Raw genomic sequence first — 26139 nt, forward strand, 5'->3', positions numbered from 1 at the left:
AAACATAAATCAGATTTCACTAATTCAAATCATACAATAAAAAGCAAATAAACTTGTAAGAAGATAGCTCATGAAAGCAGGGAACATAGAATTAAGCACTGAACCCTTACTGGTAGTGTATATGCACTCTAATCTCTCAAGTGTATAGGGTAATCACTCTACTCTTCTCTAATCATGCTTTCTAAACTTTGTTCTTCATCTAACCAATCAACAATATTTAATGTACCAATACAAACATCATGAGATCTTTTCAGGGTTGTAATGGGGCTGAGGTAAAGGTAAGGATGCATGTATGGCCAAGTGAGCTAAAATATGAATCTTTGACTAACCTAAGCTCTTACCTAACACACACATTATGTAACTTTAAAATCATACCTAGCTACCCATAATTCCCACTTTTGTATTACATGCTCATGTATCAACTTTTCTTTTTTTTATTTATCACATATGCATTGATCTTTCATTAACTTAACACTGGGGTAATTTTGTCCCCTTATTTATTTATTTATTTATTGAATATTTTTTTCTCTTTTTTTATTTTTTTTATTTTTTATTTTTTTATTTTTTTATTTTTATAGAAAAATAAACATAACTTATCAATGCACATGAATTTTTTATTTTTCTAGTCTCACATGAGTAGGTACCCAAATTTCCAATATTTTATCAGAGTAAAAACATAACACATTCCCTTATTAACCCATGTTCCCACAGTTTCCCCACACTTAGTTGATGCACAATCCCTATCTTAAGCTAACCAAAGATTCAATTGGGATATTTAATTGTTTTTCTGCTTAAGGCTAGTGATGTGGTAAAATATAGAATAAATGGGGGTTTACAAGGCTCAAAGTGGCTGACAAGGATGATTTAAAGGGTAGGCTTATTTGGGATAAGTGAGCTAAACAAGTAATGGCCTTAATCATATGCAAGCATATAAATACACTAAATATTGGACATATAGAATGGAACAAAGCAAAGATTGCAATCATAAAGAAGAAAACACACAAGAATAAAAATTTATGGTTAAATAATGTAACCATATAAATAAGCTCAAAATCTCACAGGTTGTGTGTTCTTAGCTTTTTTAACTATGTTCCAAATACAACTTCAAACAAATTTAACACAAAAATTTTGATTTTAAATTAGTGAAATTTTTTCAAAAAATAGGATCTTGAAAAGAAACTTATTATTTCTAAACCAAGCAGTAGCTAAATGCATAAAATCATGCAATGAAACATGCAAATGTAACAATGTACTAAATAAAATATTGGTGTTGAGAAGAAAATAACTAACCCATGGAGATCGGTATCAACCTCCCCACACTTAAAGATTGCACCGTCCTCGGTGCATGCTGAGATGTGCAGGTGGACGGGTTGTTCCAATTGATGCTTTTCTTCAAGGATTGTGCAGATGGACTTGTTTGTCTCCCCTTTTAGAAGTTTCTCCCTTTTTTCGTCTTCGGTGGCCAGCCTAAAAGAAGAGAAAAAGAAGAAAAGTAACCCAAAAGATAGAAAATAAATAAAATATGGGTATTAATGCCAGATGATAAGGGTCTCATTTACATGGAAGCTTTAACATGTTCGTGAGAAAACAATAGAAGCACATGGCATATCAGTGGTGCAGAAATTGCAACAAAGGGGAGGAGTGTGGGTAATAAAAATATCAATATAAGTTAATGTCAATGCAAATGAAGTGCAAGTATCATAAAAGATTGGCATTGGCAGATAATTAATATCATCCCACAGTGTAAAACAAGTCACTAAGCACCAAAGTAATTCAAGAAAAGATGCAACAGTTGAATAAGAACATTTAACACCAATGGTAAAATAATAAATTTAGAAAAGAAAAATAAAAATATGCACAAAATTAAAATGCAATGAAAGAAATATGCAAATAAATTAAGTAAAATAGAATGAAGGTGAAAAAGGATGAGAAGTTAAAAAGATGAAGAGAAAGAAAGTAAGAAAGGAGAGAGAAAGACATTTGGATTTGGGGAAGAAAAGATAAGATATTTTGGCTGATCTGAATATTCTGTGCGCCGCATGCGACGCGGACGCGTGAGTGACGCGGTCGCGTGGTGCGCGATAAGGTCAGGTGACGCAGACGCGTGGGTCACGCGATCACGTGGCATGATTTGTGCGATTGGCGCGAAGGCAGCCTCGCGGTCGCGCAACTCTCTGTTTAAATCTCATTTTGCCAAAAATTTGGGTGACGCGGTCGCGTGGTTGACGCGATCGCGTGGATGGCCATATTTTGAAAATGACGCGGACGCGTGGGGCACGCGTTCGCGTGGTAAGGCTTGTGCTTCTAGCACCGTTCCAGTCCCATTCCGGCCCAACTTACTGCCTTACACTCTTTTACATCGATTTCACAGAGTCACGCGTTCGCATGGGTGACGCGGACGCGTGGGAGGCATTTTTCCCACATGACGCGGACGCGTCAGCGACGCGGTCGCGTGGATCAATTTGTGCCAAAGGCACGCCTCCAGCCACGCTCTCGCATGACTCTCTGTTCACTTTTCTTTTCTTCCAAACGCACTGGTGACGCGGACGCGTCAGCGACGCTGCCGCGTCGCGTGCGTGTTTTTTTTTTATAATGCAGTATGCAGAATGCAATGCTAATATGAATGTTATGCAAAACTCCAGGTTCAATATAATAAAATAAAATAAAACTCGAAAACAAATAAAACTAAATAAAAAAATGAAAAAAGAGCGATCATACCATGGTGGGTTGTATCCCACCTAGCACTTTTAGTTAAAGTCCTTAAGTTGGACATTGGGTGAGCTCCCTGTTATGGTGGCTTATGCTTGTATTCATCCAGGAATCCCCACCAGTGTTTGTGCTTCTAGTAACTTCCGGGGTCCCAAACTAGGCGCAGAAAGCCTTCAAGCAAGTTGAAGCAAGTGATAAGGCCCCAAGAGTGTTGATTTCTAGACTGAATTCCGGGGTCCCAGACCTTGCTTTTGCACCCGTCTTCTTGTTGATCATTATGATTCCATCCGGGTGGCACGCAATTTGAATTCTCACTAAAGCGGCCAAACAACTTCCTAGACCCATTCAGTTGAGCTTTACACCAACCTTTGCGTTTAAATTTAAAGCTTCCAACCATAATGAACCTTGCAGGACAATTCTTACCACTGACCATCTTCCTCTTACTCTTTATGCCACAAAGAGCTCTAAGTTGACCATCTGTCTCCAGTAGCCCATATTCAAGTGGAATTAGAAAGCTAAGGGATATGAATTTTACCCACTTGAATGTTGTGAAGGATGATGGCAACTTAGGGGGAGGGGTCTCCAATAACTTCGGCAAGGTGATTTCAAGCTCCATTCCCCAGGGCTCTTCTTTAACAGCTTCCACCTCTTTGCAAGCTTCTTCAATTTCAACCTCTTCCTCTTGGTAGCTATCTTCCAATTCAATCTCTTCTTCATTGTTCACCAAGAGTGTGGGAGGTTGTGCTTTTTCTTCTTCCATCTCCATGTCAAGTTCAATGGGAGAGGATTCAATTGCGGATAAGAATTCATCAATGATTGAATCCATCTCTTGATCAACCTCTTCAAAGTCTTCAACCATGATATGTCTTGGAGGTTGTACACCCTCTTCAACATCAATTTTAAACGTCTTTGAAGGAGGCTCTATGTCTTGACTTTCCCAAGGAGGTTCAGCATCTCCTAAGTCTTCAACCACTTCTTCTTCTTCAATAATTCCGGCTTCTTCCACTTGTTCCAGTACAAATTCATGCTCCTTGTTGTCCACCGGAGTTTCTAATGTTTCCTTCATGCTACGTTCTTCATTAGATTGTCCACATGAAGCCATGGGGGTTCCTTGAATGTCCGACGTCGGGAAGCTAATTGATTTATCGCTTGATTCAATTGGTGAAGGGTTGCATGAAATCTTTCCACTGTTTCCTTGTGACGATCCTTTGATTCTTGTTGTGCTCGGCTATCATAAGTAGGATCATAGTGCTCTTGGATTGATGGATATGGAGATGGTGAATATTGAGGTGGTGGTTTTGGGCGTGGTTCATATGGTGGTTGGTGTGGTGGATAAGGATTAGGGTTATATGGTGGTGTTTGGTGGTAAGGGGCTTGTGAGTATGGTGGTTCAAAGTTGTGTTGAGGAGATGATTTATTGGCATATGATGGAGCTTGCTGGTAACTACAAGGGGGTCCACCATATCTATTGTCTTGGTATGCATTGTAGGATGGTCGTTGTCCATGGTATTTTGGAAGGTGATGTTGCCGAAAGGGTTGATCAGATCCTCGTGGCTCCTTCCATCTCTGATTGTTTTGACCTCAATGCATGTCCCTGTTATAATTTCCATTCCTTGCAACAACATTGGAACCAAACTCAAAGCGAGAGGGGTGAGAACTCATAATAGTAAATAAAAATTAAAAACGAAAATAAAAACAAATTTTAAATTAAAAGGTTATTTAAATTTTGAATTTGAAAATTAAATTTTTGAAATTTGAATTTTGAAATTTGAAATTTGAACATTTTTAAATTGAATTTTGAAAATTTTTAAATTTGAATTTTGAAATTTGATTTTTGAAATAAGATAAGATAACTAAATTTTTTAAAATTTTTTGAAAAAAAATTTTTTTTTTAATAACTAAATAAAAACCAATAACCTCTTAATTTATGAAAAAAAAAGCAAAAAAATAAAAACAAAAATAAAAACAAATAAACAAGCAAAAAGCAAATATTTACAATAACCAACAACGTTTGCAATTCCCCGGCAATGGCGCCATTTTGAAGAACTGAAGATCGATGGTTTAGAAGTTATAGTAAACACTCGTTGCAAGTATAGTTACTAAACCAAGCAATCAACCTTTCTTACAAATGTTTTGGTTGTCACAAGTAACAAACCCCTAAATAAATTGTAACTGAAGTATTTAAATCTCGAGTCGTCTTTTCAAGGAATTGCAGGGAGGTATGTTCTTATTATTGGCTATGAGTTTTGTAAATTGGGGGTTTTGAAGTAAGGAACAAGTAATTTAAATGACAAGTAAAATAAATAAATAACTGTAAAATAAACTCTTGGCAAGGTATGAAAATTAGAAGTCCTATCCTAGTTATCCTTATCAATTGTGATGAGAATTGGATTTTTCTCCCACTTTGTTAACCTCTAACTATGAAGGTAAGTTAAGTGGATGAATTAATTTTGATTCCTCAGGTCCTAGTCTTTCCTTGGGAACTGCTAGAGTTATTGAAATTCAAATTAATTCTTGAAGAATTCCAATTTTCAGTCAACAATGAGTTTGATAACTCAAGTGTCTCCAATGACTCAACCAAAGCCAAAAGGGAAAAATTCAAATTATTTATATCATAAATAAAAGAGAGCGATCATAAATCTGAATTACCTCAAATTGCATTAAGTAAAGAAAATCAATCTAAACATAAAGAGTTCATAAACTAAATTGATAAAATAAATAAAAGGAACATTGAACCTGAGAAGAAATTGAAATCCTAAATCCTTTAAGAGGAATCCTAATCCTAAATCCTAAGAGAGAGGAGAGAATATCTCTCTCTAAAAACTACATCTAAATCCTAAAATTGTGTATTGTGAGCTTATTCGATAAATGGATGCATTCTCCCACTTTATAGCCTCTAATCTGTGTGTTCTGGGTTGAAAACTGGGTCAAAAACAGCCCAGAAATCGCTCCCAGTAATTTCTGTTATGTTCAGGTCACGGGAAAGCGACGCGGAGGCGTCGTCCATGCGTTCGCACGGATTGCAATTCGCAGATGCGACGCAGGCGCGTCATTCACGCGTTCGCATCACCTAACTTCGGGGCAGCTATGGAAAATTATATATCGTTGTGAAGCCCCAAGTGTTAGCTTTCCAACGCAACTGGAACTGCATCATTTGGACCTCTGTAGCTCAAGTTATGACTGTTTGAGTGCAGAGAGGTCAGGCTGGACAGCTTTAGCAGTTCCTTCAACTTCTTGTATTCCTTCCACTTTTGCATGCTTCCTTTCCATCCTCTGAGCCATTCCTGCCCTATAATCCCTGAAATCACTTAACACACATATCAATGCATCTAATGGTAATAAGAGAGGATTTAAACATAGGGAACTTAAGGCCAAAGAAGCATGTTTTCAATCAAAGCACATAATTAGGAAGGCAAATGTAAAACCATGCAAATAATATGAATAAGTGGGTAAAGAGTTGATAAAAACCACTCAATTGAGCACAAGATAAACCATAAAATAGTGGTTTATCAATAGACATGTGCTTTGTTTGGTATATATATATATATATGATATCTTTTTTTTTTCCTTACAAGTTATTTAAATGTATGCAATAATATAAATAATGAACCCCAAAATCATTGAAAAAATGTATTTCTTTTCAATTGTGTTATAATTTGTACTTATTTCTACTTCCCTTTTTTATACAAAGAAAATTTTTTTTTCTATTAATAGAATGAAAATTGAAACATTCTAAATAACTATCACTCTTACATAAATTATTTTACTGAGTTTTAAAAAATAAAAAATATGTCTGTGTGTGTTTTCTTGTATTGTGACATTCTTTTTATGATTTCTTTCTTCCCTTTTTATCGAAAAAAATATATTTCCGCTTAATACATTTATAAATAATTAGTAAAAAAAATATTACTTTATGCATTTATAAATAACAATATATATATATATATATTAAAAAAATAATGAGTCAAATATATGTTAAACAAAATACAGACAGAATACAAAAAATAAAAAATTAAAAGAAAGAAGAAGAAGAAAAAAGAGAAAAAAGATTTATAAGAAAAATAAAAAAAAAGGATTTGAAACAGTAAAATGTAAATTTAGTAGTATACATTCCATTAATTTTTTTCATAAATTAAAAAATCATTTAACTTTTTTAATTTGGTCAAATTTAAAAAATGTGAAAAGTTTATATGTGAACAATTTGTTTCTATTCCATTATGCAAACTTTTTCGGTCACATATAATCTTTTCATGCTCACATTAATGGATTACATGCTCATATATAATCTTTTCACACTTTTTAAATTTGACCAAGTTAAAAAGGTTAAATGATTTTTGAATTTTTTAAAAAAAATTCATGGGATGTATATTACTAAATTTCTTTACTGTTTCTCATATTTTTTTAATTTTTTTTAAATCTTTTTTCTCTTTTTTCTTCTTCTTCTTTCTTTTAATTTTTTGTTTTTTTATTCTATCTCTATTTTGTTTAACATATATTTGACTCATTATTTTTTTAATATGTATGCATTTTGTTATATATTTTTTTTGTTATTTATAAATGCATAAAGTAATATTAGATGCATATTCCCTTTTTTTTTTTTGTTTAACATATTCCCTTTTTGAAACCATAACGCTTTGGCTCCTCGACACTCTTTGGCCCGGGGGGATCAGTCACAAGCTTCAATGGAGCCACCTCAATGTCACTATGAGTTCATGCTCTTTCTCTCTCTGTATCAAAAGCCTAGACTTTCTCTCTCTAGGAATCTTTTATTATCCCCCTTCTTTCATGTCTGGTTTTTTATTTTCTTTGCAAATCTATGGTTGATTTTCTCGCGTTCTGCGTTGGGCTCGATTTTGGCAGCTTGTGCAATCGTTTGTGTATGGTGTGGTGAATTTGGATACTGATTTTTAGGTGGAATTGTGCCGCGTTTTCGATCTTCTGCGTTTTGGGGATAAATTTGAGATTTACGAGTGATTTTAGGTTTTTGGGATGAGGTTAGTTGAGGGGTAAGTTGGGGGAAGGAGGTAGTAATTGGGGAATTTTTGTCTGTTCTATTTCGTCTCATTTCGATTAGAAGTGGGATATTTTTTAAGAGTTAAGTGAAATTGTGCATAATATTAGATTCTTGGGTTTCGTTGTGGTTTCCTCTTCTCTGTCTCTTAGTGCTTCATTAGGTGTCTCTTAGGTATAACTGTGTGCTTTTTGGGTTTCTGATGTACATGGATGAGAGTTTGAATTATTGCCATCCCGGTTGAAGTTAAGCTTGAGCACTTTCATATAACTATAACTTCGATATGCACTGTAAAGGAAATCCAGGAGAAAGCTTTTTTAGTGCAGATGTTTTAAAGTTAGTAGATTATAACGTTATGTGTAATGAGTAGATATTTTCTTCTCTTTAAATTTTATTTCCTGTGGATATGGATCCCTTGGAACAAATGGTGGGTTTTGATTATTATGTGTTTACAATCTTTGATGCTTTTATCTTCTGATTGTTAGTTAATCATGTGTTTTCAGAATAAATTTTATGCTTATTAGTTTGTAGGAATTCATCATTAACATTAATTAAACCTATGTTAGTATGTTTTCTAACTTATTTTTCTAATTATATAGGAAGGTGTTTCTCCTCTGTGATATTAAACATCACATGTCAATTGGTTTACTCATCCACCAAGAATCATGATTTTGAGCTGATTCTTTGATTAATGGGGTCTTCTCTTCTGATGGAGGCAGCAGGCTTGCTAGCAGCGCCCATGATAATAGTTTCTCTCTCTCTCTCTCTCTCTCTCTCTCTCTCTCTCTCTCTCTCTCTCTCTCTCTCTCATGTTTCCTTTAGTAATCAAAGTTATGTTATCTTTGGTATGGTAGGATAAAAATTGACTTATGTTCATATGTTTTCAGGAAGTTAATTAGTAAACTGATAAAGTAAGACTTTAATCAACCTCCTTCATGATTTTCTAATCTAGGTTCAGGTTGAAAGAAAATTATCCATGAGAAAAAAAGTGATTAGTTGATTTTGAATTAGTGTGGGTTCGTCTCAAATTTGTCTTTTTTTTTGGGTTTTGGTTTTATTTTGTTTTTCAAATTTCTTGAAGTTTTAGCCGAGCTCTTTTGCATGAGTGATAAAAGTTTATATTTTTTATTTTATTTTTATTTGGGTCAATCTTCATAATTGATGTGTTTAAATGAATTTTCTAGAGAAAATATTCTGATTCATTTCCAAATTGGGTTCTCGAATATTATGCTCTTGCTGGATCCATTTCCTATTAGTGTGATTTTGCAATTTGTGAGGCTTCATTTGGTTTGCAGCATGATATATTTTGCAGTGTGGTTCTTATTGTTTTCATTTCCCATTATTTGCCGATTGCATTATATAAAATTCACTTTTCATCGGTATTGAAGTTTCATTCTGGTTTTACTTATGTGGTGGAGAAAGATTCCTATGATCTTACCTTTGCTTTGACACTCTGGTTAACAGTTGATAACATGGTACTGACATAGACATCTTTGTATTTCAGGCACCACCCGTGATACTGTTCTCTTTTGCCAGTGCACGACTCGCAGGTAATTTTCTTGATCGTTGTTTAGCATGATTTATATATTCTTACACACTGGTTTGGTATCGGTTCAAGGTTGAGCCACTTTTGAATTTCTAAGTAAAGTTTCACAGAGACACAATAAGGTCTGTTCAAAAGTAAAGAAAGATCTGATTGTATGCTTATTAGTTTGTAGGAATTCATCATTAACATTAATTAAACCTATGTTAGTATGTTTTCTAACTTCTTCTTCTAATTATGTAGGAAGGTGTTTCCCCTCTGTGATATTAAACATCACAGGTCAATTGGTTTACTCATGCACTAAGAATCATGGTTTTTACCTGATTCTTTGTCTAATCGGGTCTTCTCTTCTTATGGAGGCAGCAGTCTTGCTCGCAGCGCCGATGATAATATTCTCTCTCTCTCTCTCTCTCTCTCTCTCTCGTAGGACAAAAATCCACTTATCTTCATATGTTTTCAGGAAGTTGGTAAAGTTTTAAAGTAAGACTTTAATGAACCTCCTTAATGATTTTCTAATCTAGGTTCAGGTTGAAAGAAAATTATCGATGAGAAAAAAGTTATTAGTTGATTTGAATTGTTGTGGGTTGGTCTCAAATTTGTCCTTTTTTTGGGTGTAGGATTTATTTTGTTTTTCAAATGTCTTGAAGTTTCAGCTAACCTCTTTTGCGTGATTGATAAAAGTTTGTGTTTTTTATTTGATTTTTATCTGGGTCAATCTTCATAATTGATGGGTTTAAATGAATTTTCTAGAGAAAACTTTCTTATTTATTTTTGAATTGGCTTCTCGAAAATTATGCTCTTGTTGGATCCATTACCTATTAGTGTCATTTTGCCATTTGTGGGCCTTCGTTCGGTTTGCAGCATCATATATTTTGAAGTGTGGTCCTTACTGTTTTCATTTTCCATTATTTGCAGATTGCATTATATAAAATTCATTTTTCATAGGTATTAAAGTTTCATTCTGGTTTTACTTATGTGGTGGAGAAAGATTCCTAGGATTTTACCTTTGCTTTGATACTCTGGTTACAAGTTGATAACATGGTACTGACATAGACATCTCTCGAGAAAGATTCCTAGGATGTTACCTTTGCTTTGATAAGGTCTGTTCAAAAGTAAAGAAAAATCTAATTGTTGGTAATTTGGGTAATAATTTTTAACTAAAATACTTTTCATTGTGGTCTATAGATTTTATTTGAATCATTAAGAAGTAAGTGTTGATTTTTTCAAGCTATAATTATGGTGAATATTAGTTGGTTCTAATTATCTTTGAGGTGATTAAAATTTTATAAAAATCTGTTAATCTTATTCCGTTCAAGATTATATCAAAACAATATCTAATTAAAAAGAGAGAAGTTGAGAATAGAAAAGGTCAGTTTTTTATTACTTGAACTCAAGATTATTAATTAAGTCTTATTAAAAAGAATTTGAATACCAAAATTAGTAACAATAATCAAAATTTTTTTTAACATGTATCGTATATTCTTACAGAGTAGTTTGCTATTGGTTCAAGGTTGAGGCACGTTTAACCTTTTTAGAAAATTTTTACATGAACACAATAATATCTGTTCAAAAGTGAAGAAAGAACTGATTGTTGGTGATTTTAGTCATAATTTTTAAGTAAAATATTTTTCATTCTGGTTTATAAATTTCATTTGAATCATTAAAAAGTAAATATTAATTTTTCAAACTATAATTATGGTGAATATTAGTTGGTTCTAATTTTCTTTGAGTTGATTAGAATTTTATAAAAATGTCTTATTGTTATTCTACTATAAGATTATATAAAAAAAATATCTAATTAAAAAGAGATTACAAGTTGAGAATAGAAAAGGTCAGTTTTTTATTACTTGAACTCAAGATCATTAATTAAGTCCTATTAAAAACACTTTTAGTACCAAATTTGTTAAGAATAATCAGCTTTTTGTTTTAACATCTATCATATTTATGAAGGAGCAAATATTTTAAAAAAAAAATAAATATATCCGTAATTATTTTTTATCTAATTTTCATAATTTGTATCTTAATGATTTTTGTGTCACGTAAAATTTTTATTAATAATTTAGTTTTTTATTGTTTTTTTTTTTTAGCATTTTGTGATTTTTCGTCATTTTTATGCGCATTAACAATAGAAAAACAATTGAAAAAAATGTGAACATTACTTAAAGTTTAGGATACATCAAATTTATTAATATAAAAAACTCAGAAATAAATAAAGAAAATAATTCATGATATATTTTTTCAAGATTTAACCCTTCTTTTTAATTGTGATAAATACTAAAAAAAATTAAGTGCTTCTTAAGAATTCGAATACTAAAAGTTTTTATCATCATTAGTAATTAATTCTTCATAATGGTCCAGTATAATCTTTTTTTAAAAAAAAATTAACTATCTTTTATTTTTGTGTTCTTTTAATTTTTTTTTAGGTATAAGAAGATCAACAGTAAACACCAGCAAAGAGTAAAAATCCAAAGGTCACGACCCACTCTTTCCACCTTTCCCCCAGCGAAAAAAAAAAAGAAAGAAACGCGACAACAACATACTTACTGAACCTCCTTCGTCTTTCTCTGTATCCTTTCACCTCGCTCAACCCGAAAAGTCTACCACCGGACTTTCTCATATTCAAAAGCCCATATCCTCCTACAAGGTACCAACCTGTCCTCATCTGCGGTGGCTCCCAGTGCTTCCAATCCGTGCGACAGACCAGTGTTGCTCGGTGACTCGGCGGATACTTCATTATCTTCAGGTTTTGACAGATCGAGACACTAAACTTCAGCCAAGTAACAACGGAGGTGCTGTTAAGGTAAATCCTTTAAAAACTAAAAATCAAGCATCAATTTCAGCTTTTGCTCTAATGGTTGCACTGGTAACTAAGTTTTCTGTTTTGTATTTTTTCTTTTCATTTTCTTTTCAGTTTTGCTAGCTTTCTTTGCCTTTAAACTTTTATTTTTTTTGGACATGCATGTATTATTCAGTGAAAGTTTAGCTGCAAATTTAAAGGGAAAGAAAGAAACAGTTGATTTTCAACACATGACATGTCTCATGCTTCCTTGAGCGCAACATCTGATTCTTATCAAGTTGTTTTTGTTCATGCTTTCTGTTAGCATGATTTTAATTTTACATTGAATTTTTTTTTTTTGTGTTCTCTACAAGGATCAGTTATTTTGGAAAGTACCCCAACTATTAATCCCAATTTCATATTCTCAGGTATGGCTTTATTCTTTTAGGTTTTGTAAACTCTTCCTCAGCTTAAAAAATATAATCATTGTTTACATATTTTATCGATTATTTTAAAATATAAAAAAGATTTTTTTGAAACCAGTTTTATCATATTTATTGATTTTTGAATATTCATTCTGGTCTTTTATATTTTAATATTGATCTAATTTTTGTATATTTTCTTTTTTTCATATCGTTTGTAATGCATATTCTAATTAACAAATTCACAATTCATGATTGTTTGTTTAAATTATTATTAGTAGTAGTGGTTAGCTTTCTGAAACTTCTCAACATTATAATTAGCATTAGTAGAAATTTAGTTTACTAGAATAAATAACCATATTTTTGTTCATCTATTTCTTCTTTTGTTTATCAATGGTTGCTGTTTGTTCTTTATGTTTCTGGATTCAATTTTATCACTTATTTTTATTGAATTTCTTGAAATCTTATATTAGGGTTTACTTTATTATAATACTCTCTTTTGCAGTAAGAGACAAGATCTTTTCTCTGTTCTTAAATCTTCATACAAAGTCTCTCTATCTGATAAGGCTGAATCGCGATGGATGCAAATAGAGAAGATCCAAACAGGTATGGTACTGACCATTAAAGAAGATGTTTTCTTTGCTGCATTTTCAATTCGATTGAAGTCTCATTTACTTTTCCATTCAATATATTTCAGATTAACTTTTGAAAATGTTAATGTCAATTAAATATCGATGTTATGCCATCTATAATTTTTTTTTAATTCTTTCTCAGATATTTTTCATGTTGTAATTTAATTTTATTGGCTTCTCATATATATGTAGGCCAGATTTCAGAAGTTGTTGTAATCTGTAAAATATGTTGTGTAGTAGTTTTCCAACATGGTCTCTTGCGTATTTTTCATTAATGTGCTTTTAATTTGTTACTTTTTTTTTGTATACTTAGTTAGTTGGTTTCTTGGTTAAAAGTCTCAGTCTTAAATTCTAATCGCACCGTTATGTGCTAATAGGAGGTTTTTAGCAACCCAGCAATACTGGCCCAATGGAAAAGAACTGGTTTTTAGATTTCGGCTTTTCAGTAAGCAGGTAACGAAATATATTATGGAATATTATATCATGCATGTTAACCGATTAAATAGGTGGGTTAAATCTTTAACTTCGAATGGTTTGTTTTTAATTTATATTCAGTTAGTGGTCTTTTCTACTTTCCTCCTCTTGATAGTTTCTTTTCCCTGTTAGATGAGTTTGATTAGCTAATTCTGTGTTCCTGATCTTTCTAATCTCAAATGGGTGTAGACTACAACAACTCTAAAAAGATTAGTTTTGATAAATTATCAATGCCCATTCAAAATAAATAATATAATGTTTACTAATCATACATATATTGATACTGACTTTAAAGATTCAACATTTATTAATACCTGAAAAGATGATTCGAAGTTCATGTACATGATTTGGTTTCAGAATCCATCCAAATAACAGAAATTTGTTTTTCATTGTTGAAATCTCTCAGTTTTCTCTTTGATTCTTAATAAGCTTGATGGCCAATGTGTAGTTTTGGGCAGTAGTATTAATCTCAATTAATTAGATTCCTGATTTGACTTTATGTTCTTTAATTTTTTATTTTCTGCATGTCTGAGAGTGATTGCTTTGCCCCTTTGTCACTTTTCTATGGATATTTTGTTTAAATTTATTGAGCTGTTTACTGAACTAGAATCTTCTCAATTATTTATGCTAAAGCTTTCTTCTCATTATAATGTTAGTTCATTTACGTGATTATTGTTCTCTTGTGTTGTTCAGTTGGTAATAATGGTAGATTTAAAATACCTCTCTTTGCTAAATAATTAGGTAAAATTATGTGAAGCTTTTTTAGCATGTTTTGTTACATATGAATTAACTTTGAGAAGAAATTTGAATATAGGGTGACAAAGCTCTTCCCCCAACTTTTGTTTCAACTCATGGGGAACGATTAAGGCCAATGTTCTATGTCATTGACGAGTTAGATAATTGTTTAGTGCTGGAAGTGATAAGAAAGAATGATTAGTTGCTCATAACTGACTCCTCATTTGAACAGATTAGAACTTTCTATCTTATCGATAGAGGGGCATCTGTTCAATTTAGGTATGTTGGTTTTGGAATTTTTTTATTTCATTGTGGGATAAGGACAACCAACCCATCCAAGTTCACCTTGATCATGACTGCTATGTTCCTGAGCTAATGGACCCAGAGACACTTGATAATGTATCAAGAGTGTTCCACATAAAGTATACCAGGATGGATGAGGACTCATCAGCTGATGTGATTGTTCTATCTGGGTCTGAACCATCGGATGATCAGTTTTCATCAGATGGTGATGAAGACAATGATCAAGATGGGGCACTGGTAGGGGATAATCCACATAATCCGATAGATTTGTCAATGAACAAAGTAACACGATAAATGAATTGGTTGATCCTAGGTAATGCTAGATGTAACTTTTTTCCTTGTGTTTTGGATTTTAATATCATGGGATAGCTTGCTATTTTTTAGTGTGGTGACTAACATATTCATATTATCCTGAATTAGATATACTCCACAGGTTTCTTATGAAAAGAACATCACAGCTTCAGATCTCGGACAATCTAGATTGGTAACTTGATCTCAAAAGAGTGTTTTCTTTTTTTTTTTTTCCTGCAAGCTTATTGGATGTTCTTCCTAAATCTGTTATTCATTGTGTATGAAAATATTATGTTTATGTTAACTATGAATTATTCATTGCAGTATTTGGCTTCAAAATTTACTGCGTATCTTAAACAATCTGGAGAAGGTTCGATTTGGACGATCACTGGTCCAAATTCCAATGTAGGGAAGAATGTGTTCTTTTTTCACTTACTGAATAGTGGAGGAAGACGTGGAGAATGGAAATTTGGGGTCGGATGGAGTGAATGTTGTAGAATATACAATTTAAAAGAGGGTGATATCATTACTTTGAAACCCAGCTCGATAGCTAACCGCCAGATAGAGTTATCGATTCAGCGACGTTAGGCCTCCTATGTATAACTCTATTTGATGGATATTTTGAATTATATGTTAAGTTGTCTTGGACATATTTTATTTTTTGTTTAATAAATAAATTTATATATGTTGTATATATTTTGTTTTGCTATCAGTAGGTATCTTGACGTTATGTGTTTTTAAGATAATACGTAATAGTAAACTACATCTTTGTTGGACTTCTTTTTTCTGTTTTTTTAGTGTCTAACAATTGTTTGAATATTTTATTATCTTTTATTATCTTACAAAATATGTTATACTATTTATTGACATATTGAATAATTGTTGTATTCTAATTTTTTATTTTAGTGTAGTGATAATTTTGTAATTATCCAAAATTAATACAACATATCTATTTTTATACAATACATTTTAGTTATATTCTTAGTATTTTTCTTTTAAAAAGGTTTAAATCTCGTGAATTCCGTGCATTGCACGGGTTATCACACTAGTATGTATGACTGTATGTGTTGCTTATTTGTTATGACACTAATGAATTTAATTAAAGTTACATTTTTACTTATTTACTGGTATTCACGATATGGAAGTTACATGTTGAGTTGAGTTGATTTTGTGATGCATGGAAGGAACCATGTCATTATTAGACATCTACCACCATGATTCAATTAATTCAATTTAGGTAAGGATGATGATTTGATTATTTCAACATAAAATATTGTGCATTATAGTTGTTGAATCTTCAAGTCATCACATGGATCAAATGGGAGATTGTAATTTATTTTATTAAAATAATCATGTTGGACACGTATTAACATCCTGTAAGCATGCAAGATGCATGTTGAATTACATTTTTTACACATCTATAATATTGTAATATACTTTAAATATCAATATTTAAAGAAAATACTATTTTTATCTCCACATTAAAAAATTTTCTATTATTATGTGGATAGGAAGTTAGAAAATTTTAGTTTATAAATTTAAACTAATTTTAATTAACAATGTATTTATCTAAAAATAAAAATATTTTTTAATTAAAAATAATTAAATAATATTATTTAAATTAAAAGACTGACCAAAGACTAAAATTTAAAGAATAAGTAGTATTTTTGTATCTAAAATAAACATCATACGATGTGATAAGAATAATCCAAGTGTCTACAAAAATACGATTGATTAATTTTTTTAACTAATTTCATATTCAATACTAATAACTTAATTATAATTAAGTAATAAAATAACTTAATTATATTTTATAATTAAGTAATTAAATAATTTAATGTAATTAAGTATTATAATTAAGTAACAAACTAATTTAATTAAAAAAAGCTGAATTTTACAGAAGTAATCATAAAATAATATTAATTAATAATATTCTAATATAATTAAATTTTCAATAAAAAAATGAACTTCATCTATAATTAATCACCTTTTATTGTTCACTCTTAAGTATTACTCCTTTATCTAAAGGATCTAAATAAATAAACATGTCAACTAATTAAATAAAAAAAGTTAAACTAACTAATTAAAACAAGGACAATTTACGAAAATAAAACATTTGAGTTATAAAATTATCGAAATACAATTTTTGCAGTTTGGATACGAAAATGCAACTTTCTACGAAACTATGTAAACCGTAAAAGGAGTCCCACGAATTTAAAATACACGTAAACCGCCGGAGGACCACGGTTTACGTTGATCACGCATTTGGGAAAAAACTGTGGTAGGGATTCCATGGTTTCTGTGAGGATGCAAAATATGAACGGGTCCAACGGTTTATGCATGCTCCGAGTTCTAAATGTATTCGTTGTTATGAAGATGCTTTCGGTAATTGAAGTTAATTTTTACACACAAGTTTTAGTGTGTTTGAATTACCGTTTACAAACGAGAGAGTTTGTATAAAATTAAGGGTAAAATATATTTTATAATTATGTTTGATTTACTTGTGTTGATGGTTGTTATTATGAAATTGTTGTTGAATCGGTCTTAAATAGATCTTATTAGTTAATTTTATAATAAAATTAATATTTACTTACTAAAATAAAAATAACATATAAAAATAGACAAAATATATTTTTAAAAGAATATTTAATCAAATATGTTACATTTTTTATTAACGTGAAAATGTTACTTTAGTATTTTTTACATCGTACTCTTATTTTAGTACTCTCAATAATCTTATTTTTAATATTATTTTGAAATCCAACGTGTATGATTTTATTATTATTTATAATTAATTTTTTATTTAATTTATCTTTTTTAATGGAATCATTATTTATATTATAGAAAACTATACTAAAACATAGTATACGAAAATTACAATTATAAAAGAGAGTACTAAAAATAATAAAAAAATTAAATATTTATTTTATAGTAATTGAAACAAATTTAAAAATTTTTGATGATCTTTTTGATATAATATATTTTTAGTATTTTTAATATTCTTTTTTAATATGCTATAATTTTTTTATTATTATTATTTACAGTTAATTTTCTAGCCTAGTTGCTAAGAAAAAGAAAAAGCAAAATTGACTTAACTACTAACAACTTAAATATTATAGAAATCAGACCAAAAGGCCAACTAAAAAGGTATGCCTTCAACAATCCAATTATGCACTCTGAATTATTTGTCCATTTTGAATTTGGTTTTAGCATAAGTTTTCTCATGCTATTTTTCAATGCATCCCTTCTTTTCTTTCTTTACACATGGCTAACATTGTGTCCGGAGACTGGATTTTTTGGGCTTTGCAACAATAGGGTGGATGCAATTGATTTTTACACAGACGAAATCGTTAAACTTTCAAAAGAAGCTAATATTACCAAGCCTTCTTGTACAATTTCATGTACTTCATAATTTCTTGTTTACTTGGTGGATCACATAATCTTGTGCCATTATTGTAAACATTTAATAATATTTCTCCATTTCATAATTTGATTGTAAACTTATTCTAAGTTGGTATATGTAGTGGGATTCGGTGCATACATAAATCGTAGAAGGAGTCTAACATTTTTATGTATATTTTGCATCTTCATAGAAATCGTAGAATTTCTACCACGGTTTCTTCCTAAATATGTGATCAACGTAAACCGTGAAATCTTCCAGCGATTTACGTGTATTTTAAATTTGTGGGACCCCTTCTACGGTTTATATAGTTTTATAAAAAATTGTATTTTGGTAATTTTAGAACTCAAATATTTTATTTTCATAAATTATTCTTAAAACAAGTTAAACACGACTAATATGTCTAACATGTACTCTAATTACTTAAATTGATTTTCTCTAATATGACAACTGATTAATTAAAACAAATTAATCTAACATATCATTATTCTAATAACATATTTTCTAGTTAATTAAATTAAATTATTTCAACATATCAATTAAAACTAAATAAATTAAAATATTCTAACATATTAATTAATTAATTAAAATAAAAAATAGACAAACGGTAAGGTCCCACATCGGTTGGGGAGAGGAACGAAGCATGCCTTATAAGGGTGTGATACCTCTCCCTAGAACGCGTTTTGACGAGTGAGTGTGGGGGCTTCGGCTATCATTCCTATCGTTAAAGACAAAACTGTGAGACCTTGTGTACCAAAATGAAAAATATCGTGCTAGCGGATGGTCTGAGCTTTTACACAAACCAACTCCAAAATCTAATACTTCAATTATGTGTTATGTCACATTTAGTCTATTAATATTTCCTGAGCATACTAAATCCCAATGAAACTATATATACTTTCAGAAAAATATCTTAAGTAAAGAAAGTATTTTTTAGTGTTCGGAGCATAAAAAAAAAGATTTCGTGATGGAAGGTCTAGATTGTTCCAAGCCAAAAATTGTTAGTATTATTAGGTTTGACCCATGATTTAATGTATTTGTGAACCAGCAGATAGTTTAGTCGGACCGACGATTTTATGTCCCTTTCTTTTTGAGATATTTAGTTTAGTGGCTTGAGTAATTGTTGGGACTTAAAGAACTTTAATAATCTAAAAATAGTTTAGTTGTTTTGGGCTTTAAAGAGATATAATAATGATAATAATAATAATATTATAATATTAAAAAAAATATTTTTATATTATTATTATAATTTTAATAAAAAAGAAGAAAAACATGCTTCTTCTCTTCATCTTTCTCTCTTCTTCGTTCACAATGACATTGCTTCCATTTTTTCAGCTTCAAACAAAGAAAAGGCAATAATTTTTGGAACTCTACTTTTTTTTTTCTCCAAAGTTCGAATCTTTTGTCCTTGTCATGTCAATTCAAGCAAAAGTCGAACCTGGGCTACCCCCAATTGTCTCATCAACCAGTAACAAAAGCTTGGAGACGATGAGCATTCCTGAACCAGCAGATAGTTTAGTGTATTTGTGAACCAGCAGATAGTTTAGTCGGACCGACGATTTTATGTCCCTTTCTTTTTGAGATATTTAGTTTAGTGGCTTGAGTAATTGTTGGGACTTAAAGAACTTTAATAATCTAAAAATAGTTTAGTTGTTTTGGGCTTTAAAGAGATATAATAATGATAATAATAATAATATTATAATATTAAAAAAAATATTTTTATATTATTATTATAATTTTAATAAAAAAGAAGAAAAACATGCTTCTTCTCTTCATCTTTCTCTCTTCCTCGTTCACAATGACATTGCTTCCATTTTTTCAGCTTCAAACAAAGAAAAGGCAATAATTTTTGGAACTCTACTTTTTTTTTTCTCCAAAGTTCGAATCTTTTGTCCTTGTCATGTCAATTCAAGCAAAAGTCGAACCTGGGCTACCCCCAATTGTCTCATCAACCAGTAACAAAAGCTTGGAGACGATGAGCATTCCTGAACCAGCAGATAGTTTAGTGTATTTGTGAACCAGCAGATAGTTTAGTCGGACCGACGATTTTATGTCCCTTTCTTTTTGAGATATTTAGTTTAGTGGCTTGAGTAATTGTTGGGACTTAAAGAACTTTAATAATCTAAAAATAGTTTAGTTGTTTTGGGCTTTAAAGAGATATAATAATGATAATAATAATAATATTATAATATTAAAAAAAATATTTTTATATTATTATTATAATTTTAATAAAAAAGAAGAAAAACATGCTTCTTCTCTTCATCTTTCTCTCTTCCTCGTTCACAATGACATTGCTTCCATTTTTTCAGCTTCAAACAAAGAAAAGGCAATAATTTTTGGAACTCTACTTTTTTTTTTCTCCAAAGTTCGAATCTTTTGTCCTTGTCATGTCAATTCAAGCAAAAGTCGAACCTGGGCTACCCCCAATTGTCTCATCAACCAGTAACAAAAGCTTGGAGACGATGAGCATTCCTGAACCAGCAGATAGTTTAGTGTATTTGTGAACCAGCAGATAGTTTAGTCGGACCGACGATTTTATGTCCCTTTCTTTTTGAGATATTTAGTTTAGTGGCTTGAGTAATTGTTGGGACTTAAAGAACTTTAATAATCTAAAAATAGTTTAGTTGTTTTGGGCTTTAAAGAGATATAATAATGATAATAATAATAATATTATAATATTAAAAAAAATATTTTTATATTATTATTATAATTTTAATAAAAAAGAAGAAAAACATGCTTCTTCTCTTCATCTTTCTCTCTTCCTCGTTCACAATGACATTGCTTCCATTTTTTCAGCTTCAAACAAAGAAAAGGCAATAATTTTTGGAACTCTACTTTTTTTTTTCTCCAAAGTTCGAATCTTTTGTCCTTGTCATGTCAATTCAAGCAAAAGTCGAACCTGGGCTACCCCCAATTGTCTCATCAACCAGTAACAAAAGCTTGGAGACGATGAGCATTCCTGAACTCATTAAAATTCTTCGAGTTAAGTGGCAAAAAGAAGATTATGACAGAGTTGAAGAGGTTTTGATAACAAGAGAAAAAAAAAAACCTAAAACCTAAGTTGGTCAACTTGAAGAGAAGTTTCAATTTCAAAGTCTAGCTACAATTGATGTTAAGGATAAATTGAAGAAGAAAGTGCAACAGTATGAAAAGGCATAGGAGCTTTATGAGACGTTGTTTAAGGGGGTGAAGAAAACTGGGTTAGGACAAAGAAATCATTGAGAATTTGAGGAAGAAGAACAAAGAGTTAGAGTGCGAAAATCTGAAGTTGTTGGAGTTGAAAAAAAAGGGTTAATACTCAAATTCATTTCTGAAAGATCACGCGATCTTCATTTTCATTCTCGAATGGTTTTTTTAATCAAATTAGTCGCTGAAAAATAAAATATAAGTCAAATTAGTCCTTCCGTCAGTTGGATGATGACGTGGCACGTCACATGACAGGTCAGTGACACGTGGCACGCCACGTGGTAGGTCAGTGACTTGACATGTTAAAAAAAATTTTATAATCAAAATAGTTTTTGAAAATCCAGACGTAAATCATTTTCATTCCTCAAATTTTAAAAATTAGTCAAACTAGTCCTTATATAATTTTTTTATAATATTAAATTTACAATATTTTTTTATACTACTAATTTTAATATTATTTTGTAAACCTTAATAAACAAAATTCTCTTTATATAAAATAATAAAAATAATTAAATTTTTATAAAGTTGTTTTGTCATTTGTATTTTAAAATTTTATATTTTTATATTGTAATTTTTTATGTGAATTTTTTTTTATTTAAATGTGTTTATCAAATTATTGTTGATTATATATTTAAAAATTTAATATTTTAAATTTTACTAAATAATATAGTAATTATTTTAAATTTTAAATCTTTTAAATTTTTTAAAATTATAATTTTTATTATTGTTTAATTTATATAGTAAAACTCAATAATTGAAAAAATGATTTATGGAATCACTTTTTGAATCTTAATATTCTAATATAATTTTTTAAATATTTCATTTAAAACTAAAGAAACTTTATTTTAATACAAAGCATATCTATTTATATAATGTACTAGTGCTGACTAGCATGTATTATGCATAGGTATAATGTTTTCTATTTTATTTTATCTCATTGATTTGTGAAATTAAAAGAAAAATTATATAATCTATCTCAAACATATGAAATAGTGGTATAACTTTGTTTAGGTTAACATACATAAATTTTGATTTTGAGCATATAACTTTGTTTAGGTTAATAAATACATACATTTCAATTTTATATATATTCCAGCAAAATGTAATAATGTAAGAAAAAAATTTTAGAATAGAAAAGAATAAGAGAGATTTTGAGAAGAATTAAAGGAGAGAGATAATTTTATTGAAAAAATTTTTAAGAAGAAAAGATACAATTACTAATGTTTTGTTTGTCAATTACATTTCTATTAAAATTAGTAGTATAAAAAAATATTTCAAATTTAATATTATGAAAAAAAATAAAAAAAATTATATAAGGACTAGTTTGACTAATTTTTAAAATTTGAGGGATGAAAATGACTTATGTCTGGACTTTCAAGGACTATTTTGACTATAAAAAACTTTTTTATATGTCAAGTGACACGTCATCATCCAACTGACGGAATGACTAATTTGGCTTATATTTTATTTTTCAAGGACTAATTTGATTAAAAAAATCATTCGAAGATGAAAATGAAGATCGCGTTTCAGAGACGAATTTAAGTATTAACCCTGGAAAAAAAATGAGGTTGATGGCAATACTTTTGAGTTGAATGATAAGAATGGGAAGTTGGTGAGTGAAAAATTGAAGGCTAGTTTTAAGTTTCTGGAATTACTTGATAGGGTTATGAAATTGGAGGAAAGTACAAAATTTTTTATGAGTAATGGAAACTTAGAAATTGATATGTCTAGCATTGACGTATAGTAAATAACAAAGTATACCCCAAATGTTATTTTTTATTATTTGTGAACTAATTTCTATATTTTTTTATTAATTGGTCCTTCAAAGTTTAAAAGATACTTTTCTCACAAAAAAAATTTTACTTTCAGTACTAACCTAAAAGGTGTGACCAAACTTTTTAAAATTTACAAAATCTCTTAAATGAACAAACTTTTTCTCTGCACCTATATATAGTCTGAGGAATTGTCTATGGTGGAGAAAGTATCTTCCAGTTCTTTAAGATCTAAAACAAATATTCTAAATGTGTGGTCATCGTTTGCCTCGTACAGGAATTGTTATTATCAAGGTTTTGAAAATTGGACCAGATCGGTCGGTTCGACTGAGTTAATCGAGAACCAGTTAGTTAGCCAGTTTGGTCAATGCTTAAAACTGGTCTGCAAAAAACTGGTAAAAAACTGGTCGAACCGGTGATTAACCAGTAAACCGAATGAACTGGCCAGTTTTTTTTTGAAGTCCGATTGTCCCCTTCAACATCAAACGTCGTCGTTTTGGTTTAATTAAAAAAAAAAACAAAAACAAAACGTGTAGCCCAAATGCCCCCAATCCCCTCTTCCTTCTCTCACTCTCAGTGTCACCAACATACCAAAATCAAAATCCCTAATTCAAAGGTTCTTTGGAGAGCAGTGGAAGAGTGAGCGGAGCGCTTGTCGGAGCACGGCAGCGGCGGAGGAAGGAAGCGGTGGAGCTGTGGTTGAAGTGCATGGCTCCCCGAGCTTCTCTGCTTCTCTCTTCTCTCTCACTCTCAGTCTCACCAAAATGGCAAAATTCTCCAATCTATCTCGCTATTAGTCTCAGACGCCGCCAGTCTTCTCTGTCGTCCCCGTCATCAGCCGCCTCTTTCTCGTCGTAAAAAATGCCTCTGTCTCCGAGACATCTCTCCTGTGTCTGTGTCGAGCACCTCTCTATCTGAAGTGCGAACGTACCTGTGCCGCCGTTGGCTCTTCGCCGTCGCCCGTGAGTTCTTCAATCTTCGTCGTCCCTCAACATCTTTGTGGTCTTGTTTATTTTCACTGATTTCTTTCCTTTTTCACTTTAGTTTTTTATTTGTTTCCTCTGTTGTGTTTGTTAATTTTATTTATTTTGATTTCTGAGTTGCTTCACTTGTTTATTGCTGATTTGTTTGATTCTCAGTTGATGGTGTTATGATGCATTACTTTACTACATTGTTTATGTTGAAATTTTTTCTAGTTTTGAGTTGTTTATGACTTTATGCTATCATTCTTATTTTGAATTGTTTGAGTTTATGCTGATTTTTTCTGATTTGGTGATTCTGCTTCTTGTTCTTTCTGATTCTGAGTTGATGTGCTGTGGTAGAGTATGAAATTTGTGTAAATTCTGAGGTGAATATGCTTCTTTTATTTTAATTTTTGTTAGTTACAAAATATGATGGTCGAAGTAATTTGTTAATTTTTAACTATAGTTTTAAATTTTATTAACCTAAAATTTATTAAATTTAAATATTTAAAATTATATATTAAATTTTTAATAATTTTAATATATATTTAGTTAAACCGGTTGAATTTCGGCTAAACCTCAATTAAACCTTTAAACCATTAAATCAGTCATTCTACCGGTTCATTGACCGGTCCGATTCTCACAACCTTAGTTATTATATCTACCTTAGCCCCAAAATTTTACTAATAAAAAATCGGTACCGATTTGACAAAGCATATAAACCATGTTTTTTTTATTTATAATAAACTATGATTTTGATTGCAATTATATGAAGTTACTAGTGAGTTGTTTATTGGGTTTGAATGAGTTTTGTTAATACAAAATATCTGTTATATACTTTATTATATATTATTAATTTTATAATAAAAATATATCATATAATACTTTTTAATTGTAATTAATTTTTTTAAATTAAAAAATTCTTTTTTTTTTCTTCTAACTTTTTCTCTTTATCACCTATTTTTATTTTATTTTTTAATTTTGATATTATAAAAATAATATTTTATAATATTATTAAAGTATAATGTGTTTAATTAGGATGTAAAGGATACAAATTTAATTAACAAATTTATCATTTAAACCACAAATCTAATCTTCATATATTTGTGTACTTGAATTTTTTAAATTTTTATAATATACAAATCTAACATTTAGATTTAGGAAAAATTATTGTAGAGGACCATTAGGAATATTTAATTATTAAAAAGGACTTTTAATATTAAAATTATTAAGAAGGACCAAATTTTTTTATAATATTTAAGAAGAAGAACCAAATCTTTCTATAAAGAAACAAATATATCTTTAATTATTTTTTAATTATTTTTTATAATTTTTCCTTAAATAATAAAAATTACTAAAATAATAATAAAAAATAAAATTTTAATAACAGTTTTACTAAATATTATTTTTTAAAATTAGTCATTTAAAATTTTAAATTAATAATTATTCTTCAGATACTTATACAATAATACTTATTTCGTGTTATGTATTATAGTAAATTGAGTTTATGAACTGATTCAATTTATCATGTATTTTCTATAATAATAAATTGAATTGGATTGATTAGATTTATTAAAGAATTTAGTGCAGATATAATTTTTCACTTATTTTAATAAATTGAAATGGCCTAATTCGATTTATTTAGATATTTTATCTTATTAATAAATTAAATTTATCTAATTTAATTTATATAGATATATTTAAAACAGATGTGTAATCAAATAATTTTATGTAGGATATCTGTATAATTTTAATCTCTATTTATTAACGTAAATTACCTTTAAATTTATATCATATTTTATTATTATAATTCAATGGCTAAATTAACATAAATGCTATACCCCAAAGAAAATATAAAATGCAGGGTCTCTAAAAATTATACTCTTTATGTTGATAAATTTTATTTCTCTTAAAATTTTAATA

At 30.0% G+C, this 26139-nt stretch overlaps 2 long non-coding RNA genes across 3 annotated transcripts; both read left to right on the forward strand.

Moving 5' to 3' along the window:
• Window positions 1–7323: 7323 nt before the first annotated feature.
• LOC148566957 (uncharacterized) lies at window positions 7324–9668 on the forward strand. Its single transcript, XR_015880728.1, has 4 exons — window positions 7324–7417; window positions 8320–8468; window positions 9225–9270; window positions 9507–9668. It is a non-coding gene; the product is annotated as an uncharacterized LOC148566957 (long non-coding RNA).
• A 2030-nt stretch (window positions 9669–11698) lies between these two features.
• On the forward strand, window positions 11699–14859 carry LOC107638214 (uncharacterized). Of its 2 annotated transcripts, none has more exons than XR_001619762.3 (5): window positions 11699–12063; window positions 12414–12467; window positions 12967–13067; window positions 13471–13546; window positions 14382–14859. It is a non-coding gene; the product is annotated as an uncharacterized LOC107638214 (long non-coding RNA). The 2 variants fall into 2 exon arrangements; XR_015881420.1 differs by having other exon boundaries at window positions 12420–12467.
• Window positions 14860–26139: the final 11280 nt, after the last annotated feature.

The sequence above is a fragment of the Arachis ipaensis genome, chromosome B4, assembly GCF_059453495.1.
Source record: "Arachis ipaensis isolate K30076 ecotype BB chromosome B4, ASM5945349v1, whole genome shotgun sequence".
Classification (NCBI taxonomy): domain Eukaryota; kingdom Viridiplantae; phylum Streptophyta; class Magnoliopsida; order Fabales; family Fabaceae; genus Arachis; species Arachis ipaensis.